Genomic DNA, 12,443 nt, shown 5'->3' on the forward strand with positions numbered 1-12,443 from the left:
GTTAATTAGTGTTCATATTTTGAAAAGAGGAAAGAACGTTTAGCAAAAATGTATTGTTCTCAAGATTTATTTGAATTAAAAAAAAAAATAGGATCAAAATATAGGAGTTCAAGTAAAAGAGGTACACAGCACATTTTAAACTTTTTTATTCAAAAAAAGATTTTTGAAAATTCCTATAGGTACGTAAAGATTAAGCTCAAACATATAATAGAAGACTCGTACATATCAAATATAGAAGATCTGGCAACCCTAGTAGTATGTCGACTTTGATCTGCTAGATCCTGATCTGGGACCAGCGTGCAGCACGCGCTCGATGGCCAAGAATTGATCGGGAAAGAAAGTTGCCGGTGGACGACTGGGCGGACGATGAAGTGGGTCGTGTTTCTGTCGCGTTTATCATCGATCGTTTCACCTTCTTCTTCGAGAGGTCGTCGCCGGGATCGAAGGGGGACAGCCAAGTGGGTTGCTGCTTCCCCATGCGTGTCTTCGTGTGCGTGCTATCATGCAAATTAGCCGAGCCGAAAATTTCTGCCGTCCGAAAGTAACGCCGATTAAATCGGCGACATTAACACGTATGCGCGCGCGTGTATCATCTCCTCGATGACTTTATGAAGAAGATGATGGACGGCCCCTTTCTTAGCGAGCAGAAAATAAACTGCTGTTAACCCTTTGTACATTCTTTGAAGTCCCTTACTCGACGATGGAAATATGTAGGAGGTAGAAGATTCATTAGATTTCATCGTGGAACTTCTATAAAAACTTGAACGGTGCTCTGTGTAATAATCTACGTTGAAAATCAAGGGTAAAAATATTTTTCTATTTACGGAAATAATTTTCTTGATAGCAGCAGCGATGGAAACATGTTTGAAGAAGAAAATTTATATTCTTCGCGTGGCTGCATTTGTTTGAATGCTTAAATATTGATTATTAATCACCAAAATTTGTTTAAATCACGGGTCTGGCTCGTTAAAATATGGAAGTTGATAAATCTACTGCTGAAAATTCATTTCTGAGCGCGTGCCTAATGAGCGACTCGATCGCAAGCAGATCTCGACGGAATAAAACTGCGATTGGGTGGAAAAAGTGAGCCATCCAGTTAAAGTTGATTTCTAAACGTCCGATTCGCGTCTAATAGGACGGTCGTTAAAAAACGAGAAGAGCGAAGGTTGCAATTCGAACGACCGATTGACCCTCGTCGAAAAGCGTTTTCACCGTTGACTTGCTGCTCTTCTGCTCGTCGATGACTACGGCTGATCGAAGCACCCGTCGCCAATTTTATTATCACTCGACTGCGGAACTTCATGCAAAGCAAAAATTGTTCGTATCAGTTTCTTTCGTTCTGTAACAATGTTCATAAGCTGCAACTAATACACATCGGCGTTCTTAAAATTTTCAAATCTGTATTAAATTTACTGTATTAAATCGCAACTAAGTGTCATTTTTGTCATAAACGCATAAACGCGATTGCCCGGATTCGAAGGAGACCGTCACGGGACTCCCGTCAACGATGTTACGCCTCGAATTACGTTTTACTGTTCGTCATTGGCACACGTTCTCCCTATCGAGGAGTTTTTAATTAAATTCTACTGCCGGCGAAACGAACCGACCGGTCTCCCTTTTCTGCCTTAATTTACCGAACACATTCCGAAACTGGATTATTCGACTATTAAGGTCCCGACGTTTTAATTACGCGGGACCACGCCGGTTAATCGTTTGCGCACCACCGACACGCGCGTACCTTTCGTTTGGCTAGCCTGGTTTTATCGTGTCCACGCTATACACATATTTTACGCGTAATGCCGGACAATTTCTTATGTAACCAACGAGGTTCACTCGGCCTACGTGTGCGCGCGTGTGCTGGAAAAAACAGGTGGAACATACATATATATATTTTCGTGAACACGTCAGACCGTGTTTAGGAATTCGCGCCGGAACATTTATGAGCTCGTAGAATGAACAGGGAAACGGCCGGTGCAATTTACTGCCTTCGAGAACCTGTGTAACACTATCCCACAAATAATATTAACAACCTCCGCGATACCGCTCGCTCATTTTTCATTCACCCCACTAATGGACCTTCCTCAACACAATCTTTATAGAACTTCGATATTTTTGAAGATTCTGTTCGGTTCGAACACTTGCAATCAGTCTAATCGTTTATCAAGCCTGCCATAAAATCGACTGCTGCGGTTGGTCCAACTAAAACGAAACGGAAAAGAGAACCGATGTTTTCGCTACAACGAACAAGAAGAAACGTTTCGAACAAAAGAGTTGAAGCGTATTTAAACATCTACAAACTTCCATGTACAAAATTTCGAAAAACATTCTTTGTCGACAGAGAATTAGATATTACAATGCATTTCTGATTTCATAATATTATAAACAACGCTGAAACAGATTTTTCCAACTTTTCGGACCAAATGCTGCACTGCGCGGCGTTCGAAAGTCATAATTTCGATTTTCGGCGGAAGACCTCAGGTCGATAAAATCGGCGATTAATGGTTGCGTCTGCGGTGTAATTAGGCTAAAACGAACTTAACGAGCGAAATGTTTTCGCGTCGGTCGCTCCGGCGCTTAGCTAAAACTGTAGCTTTCCATTTAATACCGATTCGTTCGCGTGAAACTTAATAATCGCGATGATCGCGCGGCGCGGATCGTAACGAGCGGCGCATTAGCATTACATCCACGTTAATACGCGATAACGCTGATAGAGGCCGTCTAGGAGCTGGAGAGGATCTCTTTCCATCGATGCATCTCGGCGCATAATGACGCTCGGCTCGCGCACCAGGAAATTACGACAGCAGTTTGCGCTTTCGTGTGCGTGCGCGTTCTGTTATGTCAGCGGCGACGCAGAGGTATTAAGCGTTAGTCTGGTATTGTTAAGCACGCGGAAGAAATCTCCCGACTTCCTATAGCAGCTTTTCTCATCGTTTAAATACCGTGCGAGGTTGAAGGTGGATCCTCCGCTGTGTTGATCCGCCGAAAGATTACCTTCAGATTCTAAACCCCATCTTTCTCGCATTCGTTGCCAGATGAGAATATTATACCAATTAAATGGCGCTGTGAACATTATCCCGGAAAGAAATCAAATTATGATGGGTTCGCTGGCAGATTAGAATACTATAGCAATTAGATGGGCCTGCGAATATTCGGTTGATCCCGGAAACAAGTCGGGTCAGAGTTCATTTGGGAAGTATCATCAAGCTAGAGCATTCTTTTATGAAGTAATGTCGAGTTTGAGCTAGATAGGTCTAATTGCAACAATAAAATGGCCCTTAAGAAATATTCAGTGTACAAATTAATTCATAGCTCTCGCGATTAATGAATTTGGTAAGAAATTTACTTGATCGAACACACAGTGTATCCGTCGCGGAATCAATCGAGAACGGTGTTTCACTGTTTCGTACGCGAACGCGCGTCGCTTTGCTCGGTAGAAGAAACGAATTGCTCTTTTCGTCCGGATTTTTCCGGACGGGCAAAAACACTGCACGGTTGCAACGGTCGCAGCAACTGCAGAGATTGCCTTCCCCGACGAACGGTGTTGCTCTAATCTCGACATCACGGGAGAGAGAGAGAGAGAGAGAGAGAGAGAGAGAGAGAGAGAGAGAGAGAGAGAGAGAGAGAGAGAGAGAGAGAGAGAGAGAGGAAGAGAGAGGATCCTTCTCTCCTCGACGCTGGTTGTGCCAGAACATTGACCGTAACGCCCGTCGCGGCTCTGCGTTCCCGTTTTTACCCTTTAATGAAACGCGTTAAGAAACCGGGGAAAATTGTCGCTAAGTAAATGGCCCCCCGTAAATGTACCTGCCGCGAGAGAGGAAGGTTTCAGAAACGCGTTGCGTAAGCAGCCATTACGCTCTGTGCTTCACCGGCGAATATTGTACAACCGGCGGCCTTCTGTTGCGTCAAACGTGCAGGTTGACAATATTGCGGCGCGTCTGGCAATGAGTGACACCGGCCCGATCGGAGAACATACCGCGAATGGAAACGATTCTAATCTATTCGATTTCGCCACCGGCGATTCTAAGACGCAGACACTGTGCCGACGCGACGCGTTGACTTTGTTTGGCAGTTGCTGAACGCTCGCGCAATTCCTCGATGCACAGACCGGAGCGAAAAGCAATTTTTTCGAAATCGAAAACGTCCCACACGGGAAGAGTTATGGATCCGACGCCCTAACGCGTTCAGGTTGTACAGAAAACATCGAAATCTTCTTAAGAATATCAAAATCGAAGTATATTCTGTTACAGACGGCGTAAGGGCAACCAAAAAGTATGATTAAACATGATTCGACGCATACTTAACGTGTATGGCCACTTTACGTACTTCAGAAACAACGAGCGAAAATGTATAAATTAATCATACTTTTTGATATTCTTAAAAATCTCGATATTTTCCCTGATTATTTTGTACTTGCTTTGATTCATATTTTTGTTCTCTTTATAAGCCTATTCCGTATGCGTGGAATAATACGAGATAACAGAGGTTGTAGTCATTTTCCAGGGTGTGTTTATTTTGCGTGGTTGACTTGTGTGTCAGAGGTTTTACGTTCAAACTTTATGATACTTAAGGATTGATGTTCTCCCGTGCGTAGGTGCATCCCACAATCAATGCGGATGAAAAGAACTTCATTTCATACACGAAACGATGTCAATTAAAATGTCTATGTTTGTACACCACCCACCACTTCATAAAACCGGTTAACAGCTCATATCGAAATACCGAATCGCTTCATTATCCAACAATGGAACTTTGTAAAAAAATTCTCGGTTTTTACCGAGCTCGACGTTAGTCTGTAAAAATGAGCCACGTGAATTTGGAATCAGCTAGCGGAGACTATAAATCACAAGTCGCGGGGTTGTCCAGATACACCTACGAACAGAAAATTGTAGAAAGGTGTACACCGGTACCAGCCGTACCCAAATGAACCACTTATTACGCTTCGGCCCGGTCTAAATGAGTTTCGTTGCAAGTGGACCACGACAAGTCGCCTCGCTTTTTACCGTCCCGGCAAAAAAGGAGCGTAGTCACAGATTTCTCTTCTGGTCCAAGCTCTCGAAACTCCGCTCACCCGTAGCCACGAGCGTCTTGAGTCGAGTATGCTGATCATGCGAATACGCTCCGAAATCTCGTGAGACACGGTCGCAAGAAGCGGATTCGTGATCGCTCTACTCCGGTTGCAGGAAGATGCGCATCTTTCTCTCCGGGTCTCTAATTTCATGAAATGCAGCGGTGCACGCTTCGCCTAACTCGAACCAACTTCCTCAGCTGTAGTCTGTCCGGCGTGAGAAGTGGCTGAAATCAATCTGACAACAATTATAAATATTTATTCTATTATTATTGTTTGTTTTGCGAATTCACTGAAGAATCTTTTTGGAACTTCGAAGTAAAATAAGTTCGATAAAAACTATTTACCACACGTTCACGCGACAGTAACTGTAGAGGAAAGATAGAAAGTGGGCGACTATTGTCGCTTCGGTATTTTGAAATACAAGAAAGGACTATCATTTTAATTTGATCCTCGTTAGCTCTCGGGTTGGTATTCAGCTACCTAAACGAGGTGCCCTTTGTATCTTGCACGCACTCTACAATTCTCATTTTATTTTCCAATCTCTTCCCAGCTAACAGAAAGCTCGAGAAAGAAGATAGCGGGTAATTCTATTGGATTCTACCTCTTTGGATAATGACCGCGATAAACTCTCAGACCTGTGATTACTGTAAGAACGGTGGACCAGAAAAACACTCCCAAGTGGCATCAATGGATTTCGATGCAGTTTCAGCAGAAAGTAGTTGTTACGAGAAACATTAAAAGCAGAATTTTTTCAGTTATTTTTCTCGTATCCGAGGTCACCCTCAACTTTTTTAATGTATCACGTTGTTGTCATTTCTTTTTTACTATTAGCTGATGGACTTCGGGATGAATCCGCCGAGCTCGCAAACAAACATTTTGTCCCGTCTAATGGAAGGATGCGGCGACAAAAACGTTCAGGAGGGAAAATAACTGGTTGACACACGATACGAATGTCTATAACGTTACATGTTTTAGAAAAAAGAGACAAAAAATTGTCAAATGTCATCGCTGGACTGCGGACTTTATTCGTCTGTAACAAAAATGAGTAGGCGAAACATGAAACAGTGGAATCCTCGATTTAATTGTCGCCGATGAAGAAAATTATTTGTTTCCAGGAAGATACTGCGCTAAAGAAAATGTTTCCCTAAAAAGTCGATCAGCTTCTACAAGTTCCAATATAAAAATTGCAACAAAATATTTGTTCTAAAAACCGGAAGCCACCTCGATTCTTTAAAATGTTAATACATATATATAGTTTTCACTTAAACCATCGAGAAACGCTAAAACAATTTTGGTCAGAAAAATTGGATTTTCAAACCACTGTGCGACTGTCAAATACATGTACTCAGTGTCAAAACTTATGGTCGTGTTACTTGCGGTCCTTCAACCTTCGGCCGCCATTTCTGTGAACCGTGAAATTTGTCCCACGTCAGCCTCGACACTTTTCGTTTATTGCCGGACGCTAAATACCTTACACTTTCTCTGCTGCCGAAATTTCTAGCGGACTGTCTCGGGATTCAGTTTCTGCTGGATTTCCACTTCTGATTTTTAAACATTTTGTATATTATAATACAATGAAACATCATGTACAATTAAATATTTTGAAAGTGGGATATTTCTTCCGACCTAGCTAGAATAATTCCATTGTGTATGATCTTTTTCATTTGATGGATACGAAATTGTACTAATACCTCATACAATACTGAAATGTGTAGCAATTGATTAGATACCAACATATTTAATAATTTAAACAAGCTTGTGAATAATGGTGCAGCGATTTTTAGTGGTGACTCCGAGTCGCCAATTTAAAAAATTGCGTTTACCATCGCCAAGAGTAAGTATCACAATTTGCACGGTTTCTCTTGCAGCGAGTGCAAAGAATAGTATTTTCTTCGGACTTCGCGCCCGACCCTAATTGGCATGACCTACGTATGCCACGGACTATCTGCAGAAGTATTTAGTATTTCCTGGACAGATCTTTTGCGAGTTGACCGAGTATATTTATTTTCGAGACGTCTCGCCTGTCGTTCTCGCATCAGCGAGAAACTGTTTTCGCGCAGCGTCGCGCTGTTCTCGGGCGAAAGTCGCCAAACAGAAGACTATTATTAGAGAAATGACGGTGTTCCGTGAGTATGCTGCTGGGTTATTGTATTCTTTGTCGTAGGTATTCAGGCCACACGCTGTTTTATATTAAACCGCGACGACGCGACGCATCGTTCTGCTCCGGACGGCAAAGAAGAACAGTCGAGCAAAACTTTGCTCCCTGTTCCTGCAGGTTACAGGACACTATAAATGCATGAGCGCTCGCAGACTGACAATAATAATAACGCCGTCTTTATAGCATTCGACAATGGGGGGGTTTCTTGTCACCGACGAAAAAAAGAGGAAACCTAGAGAATAGTGAAACGAGAACGATGGGAAACTCGCGACGCGATACAATGCACGAGAACAAACCTGCGGGAAATATTAATTATACTGAATTGATGAAGATACGCGCGAGGTGCCCGGGTCTATCCCGACCCAAAATCGTTATTTAATTACCGAGTCTCTGACAATTATATTGAAGAAACAGCTGCTAAGAAAAATACCTCCGAAATATTTTTTAAATAATTCTGCAAATGCCGTCATCCCAGAGTTGACTTTAAATATACTTATTATTTATTTATTGCTTAAATTATACAGTATATGATTATGTTACAATATGGCTTAGTGTCTAACTTACTATACAATTATTTTGCATTAGTTATTTAGATATACTTACTGAAATTGGTGAATCTTTGTCGTGAAGCAAATGTGCTTCGGGATGAGAAATGAATATTGATTACAAGTGGTTGTTGCTTGCGTATACTCGCATAAATTACGAAGATTTGTGTTTTATTACCCGATGAAAACAGAAACTGCGCGATTCTCACGGTTACTCCGAACGAATGCAATTAAGTGGAAAAACGCGATGTTGAAGTATAGGGTGACAAGAAATAACGGAGTTAATCATTTCTTATTATAATTCTGTCAAATTTACGAATTTTGAAAATTTCATATATTTAAGAAGTTTCGAAATGGCCGCCCTTTGCGCCGATACAGAGGCTCGAACGTGTCTTGAAATTTTCGGCAATGGGCCGCAGCTCTTCTGGCGTCATTCGGTCTCACTCCTGGTACAGAGATTTTTTCAATGACTCCAAATTTTTTTGGGGCCGAGCACAGGCCTAGGTTTCGTCCTAGTCTATGTTATGGTTGTTATCATTTGGTTTTTCAAAATTCGTCGATTTGACAGAATTATAATAAGAAATGTTTGACTCCGTTATTTCTTGTCACCCTGTAAATATGTGCGAGTTTCGCGATTTTCATGGCGCGCTGAGTTGCAGGTGGTTCGAGGTCCGTTTTTTCCTTTCTAAAATATGAAAACGGCTGGCCGCGTGCTGAGCATGGTAATGTCCCGTCAGGTTCAATCCATTAAACCTGCTCGCATCGAGATGGCGTATGGCGGCGTACCTCTCGTCGCAGAAAATTCCAGTCACTCCGCGACTCGATCTCGCGAATAACCATTATCCCACTTACAGAGAAATCGTCGCTGATGTCATTTGTCCAGCGGAACGGCGCGGCGGCAGTCGTTCGCCGGATAATTAATCTTTGATCCGCAGTTAACGTCGCGTAGGAAAACAAACATTATTCAATCGGCGTTTTGCATCACGCAGCGATAGAAAATCGCGTCGCAAAAGTCTTGAGAGCCTTGACGGGTAACGAGTAGCTGTGGTTCCGACGGAAGATTAAACGATTATTTTAAGAATATCTCAGTAAGTCTTCGGAATATCTCATATATCAGAATGCAGATTTTACGCATTTATGACAGAAATAGAAAATCAATTCGAGGTCACGCTCATCCAACTTATTCCAGAAGTAAACCATGAAATAAGCCAGAACGGAACTTACTGCGGTGGGCGGAAGGACGAAGGGACGGGAATAGATTTCCTTGAAAGAGTTTTCTAAAGATTCAGTTCATCGACATTTGCCCTCGACAACTGCGGACAGAAGAAAATTGCAGCTGGAAGTTTGAATTGTTCATCAAGCTGTAACGTCGAGCAGTAAAATGTGATTGCAGTATCTTGTTTCTTTTAATTGGAACTGGCACACAATGTTGTGAAAATAAACTGGTCCAGAGAAATTTCAAATATGATATTCACGTTCGTACACTGAATTTTTCTACGTTTCCGGATGATCCAGGTTGTTGTATTCAGTAGGTTAATTTCTGTTGTACAATTCGTTCGGAAGGAGCGAGTTTTCTGGTTCGAGGTGCAGTGACATTCTCCATGCAAATGAAGAAGTCCTTGCGAGCCTGTCCAGTGAGTAAGCATGTCCTCCAGCGAAAGAGGGGAAAAAGAGAAAGAGGGAGGAAGAGGAAGGGAGAGGAAAATCAACGTGGGTCCGTTTCGAGATCTGTGACTGTCGTCCAGCGGTCCTAGGCCCGCGGTAACGGCCCGCTAGCGTTAAATCGTGTAATTAGAGAATTATACTGTCCCGTGGCGCAAGTAGGCGAGCCACGGGCGCAGAAAAAGGAAAGAAACCGGCAGGATCCAGCCGAGCATTCCTTTGCAATTATAGTTTCCTTTTATCGCGTCGATCATGCACCTGGATCGACGGATCCGGTTTTACACCGAGTCGCGAATGTGTAATGCGTGTTCATTAGCGGTCCCGTTGAAAGTGGCCGGCATGGAGATCTACAATATTCCTCAGCCTTGATCGATTTGCTCGCCGATTGGCCAACCCCGCGCGGGAACTGCGTCTCGATCGCAGTTTCGGCTTGATCGAGCTTGCTGCTCTCATCAATTCTATTTCAACAATAAATTACGTCGTACGAGGAAAGCAATTAAAAATAAGCGAATCGACGTCAAAATTAAATCTCGAGTTTACTCGTACAACAGTGGGATTGGAAAGGCAAAAACGGGTTTGACGCTGAACGGGAATACGTTTGTTTACGTGCTCGCGCATGACTGTTAATCGGGTTATCGTTTAAGCGAGAGGATTCGCGAGCTCGTCGAGCGCAATCGTTCGTTAACGACGATCGACGGAATCCTCGCGGAAAATACGAGCAACCACGGGAATCAGAAACGACGGACGATGGTGTTTCGTCGCGAGCGAACTGGTGCATATAACTGGAACCTCGATGTCCCGCTACGCGTTATGGGAAACTGGCGCGAGTTTTCGCCGCGCGATACTCGAAATGTTCGTCCGCGAATTCCTGCGGCGCGGCGCGGCGCGTAAAACCGCACTGGAACGCCGCTCCGCAACGTTAACTGTATTCAAATTGTGGGGCGGGCTGATCCGACGATGAACCACTGAGATCATTTACAAACTCCGAAAAACGAAACAAATCGCGTGAAATCAAACTTCTTGATGTGTATGACTATCCTGTCTGTATTCAGAATATTTTATTCTGTATTCAGAATGTTTTTATTTATTATACTATTCTGTATACTTTATACAGAATAATTGTAGGTTCAACGATCTGCTCAAAAGAAAACCCAATTGAATCAAGAGTATGTTTTCAGAAGTCGTTCGTCGAGCTAGAATTTGTTTTCCTCACGGGCAGTTTTGATTTCGAATTCTCGGTGCCTTGCATGGTAGTTTCACTGCAATTTCATGAACATCCATATTCCAGCGACTATGCTCGGTTGCGCACGGCTTTTAGCACGAGCAATATTTGCGAGAATGTTGTATGTACACGTGCGATTCGAATTATTACCACGCAGAATAATTTTTTGTTCAAATTGATGAGTTAACATGTACATCTTGTATCATGTAACATTTTCATTTTGTAACATAGGTACTTTAATAACAAAGAATCGTCTGAATTAACAGAACAGTTAATGAGTGGCCATTAACCCTTTTGAAGCAATTTGAAATCTCTTCTCCAAATCTTCCAAAGAAGATTTTTATTTTATGTGATCTTCTTTGCACTATTCGCATGAACTTGAACCTGTTTCTACAGGAGAATTGAATCATTTAAACACTGGCGCCCCGGAGTCACCATTCGAGTGCAAAGGGTTGCAATTACATGAATGGATTGCAATGATGTGCATATACGAATAACAGTGCGCAGTGCGTGTGGATGTTCGAAGCAGGTCAGTAGAATTGCAGTGTAGACGTCCAACGGTGGACAGTTGCGTCGAAGTAGCGTCCACCTGTTCATCGAGCTCGAACTGTCTCCCGTTTCAATTATGCAATCGAGTGGTTCAGTGGGCGCGCGTTCTTCACATGCCAGTCCCGTTTCTGATACTGTTTGGATCGCGGGCTGGTGTCATTATCTCGCAACGCCCACGCTCATGCCTACGTGAAGTCGATTACCTTCGCTCGATCGTGCATCGTGAATGCTCCTATGTAAATAAACTAAGACACACACTCGCGCAGCCAAGCTTGTGGAGAACGTATCAGTGTAAACGGTGAACGTTTACGGGTTAATGAAATGGATTCAGTAATACAATGGACCGCCCTCCCGCGTCCTTTGCGCCTCGTCCCGCTGCGAATATATCCTCGGACGGCGGAGCACATGCAAATGTAAACGAGGATCGAAGTTTGAATAGCCACGCTACAAACGCCCCTTGCTTTTCAAGGCGGAGGGAGAGAGATCGTTCATTAAGGGCTGTTTAATCATTCCACCGAGTGTGATTATCGACTCATTACCGCCTAACGGAACGCCCCGATGGAATTAACTTCCGAACCCGTTCCGACTTGATTTTCTCCAGCTCTGCAAAAGCCGAAGCACTGGAACGTGCCTACACTTCCCGCTCATAAGTCTTAGGATCGTGTTTGTAACGAACTCTGTAGAAATGAAATAATCTTTGAAGGCTGCGAAGAAATTTTTCCCTATTTAGAAAGATTTACAGTGACTCCCACTAATATTCGTACACTCTTAAAAACACCGTAACTTTTCAAATATTGGACTATGCGATTTGAACTTTTTTGGAAAGCTAGAGCAATTAGTTTACTACAGGATGTGAAAAGATATTTTAATGGGATATTAATGGGAGTCACTGTATATTCCCAACATGAATTTGTACCAGTTTTCTGTACAATTTAGTTTGGAAAAGAACGAATAACTGGAATAATGAATAATGATTTCTTGCCAACTCCTGTTCAACGAAAATTTTATTCGAATAATACCGAACGCTGCCAGTGACAAAGCTGCGAACGGTTTCACAAAAACTCGGTGTCCGTTCTCCAGGTAGGTGGTGGCTACTTGTTGCGACAGCGATTCCTCTCGTCGAGCAACGCTCCGACTTTTGCCATCGAAACGGCGTTTTCTCAGCGTTCCACGGAAACCTGAGTTGGTGGAACGTTGCGAATCGCAGCAGATCGACGTTGTAAAGCAGCGTCTGGTTTC

At 43.0% G+C, this 12,443-nt stretch overlaps 1 protein-coding gene across 2 annotated transcripts in view; it reads left to right on the top strand.

Moving 5' to 3' along the window:
• The window catches only part of LOC143220322 (uncharacterized), a 40,063-nt gene that overhangs the window by 15,624 nt on the left and 11,996 nt on the right, over positions 1–12,443 (top strand). The gene's annotated exons all lie outside the window — the stretch shown is intronic.

This window comes from Lasioglossum baleicum, chromosome 2, assembly GCF_051020765.1.
Source record: "Lasioglossum baleicum chromosome 2, iyLasBale1, whole genome shotgun sequence".
In the NCBI taxonomy this organism is placed as follows: domain Eukaryota; kingdom Metazoa; phylum Arthropoda; class Insecta; order Hymenoptera; family Halictidae; genus Lasioglossum; species Lasioglossum baleicum.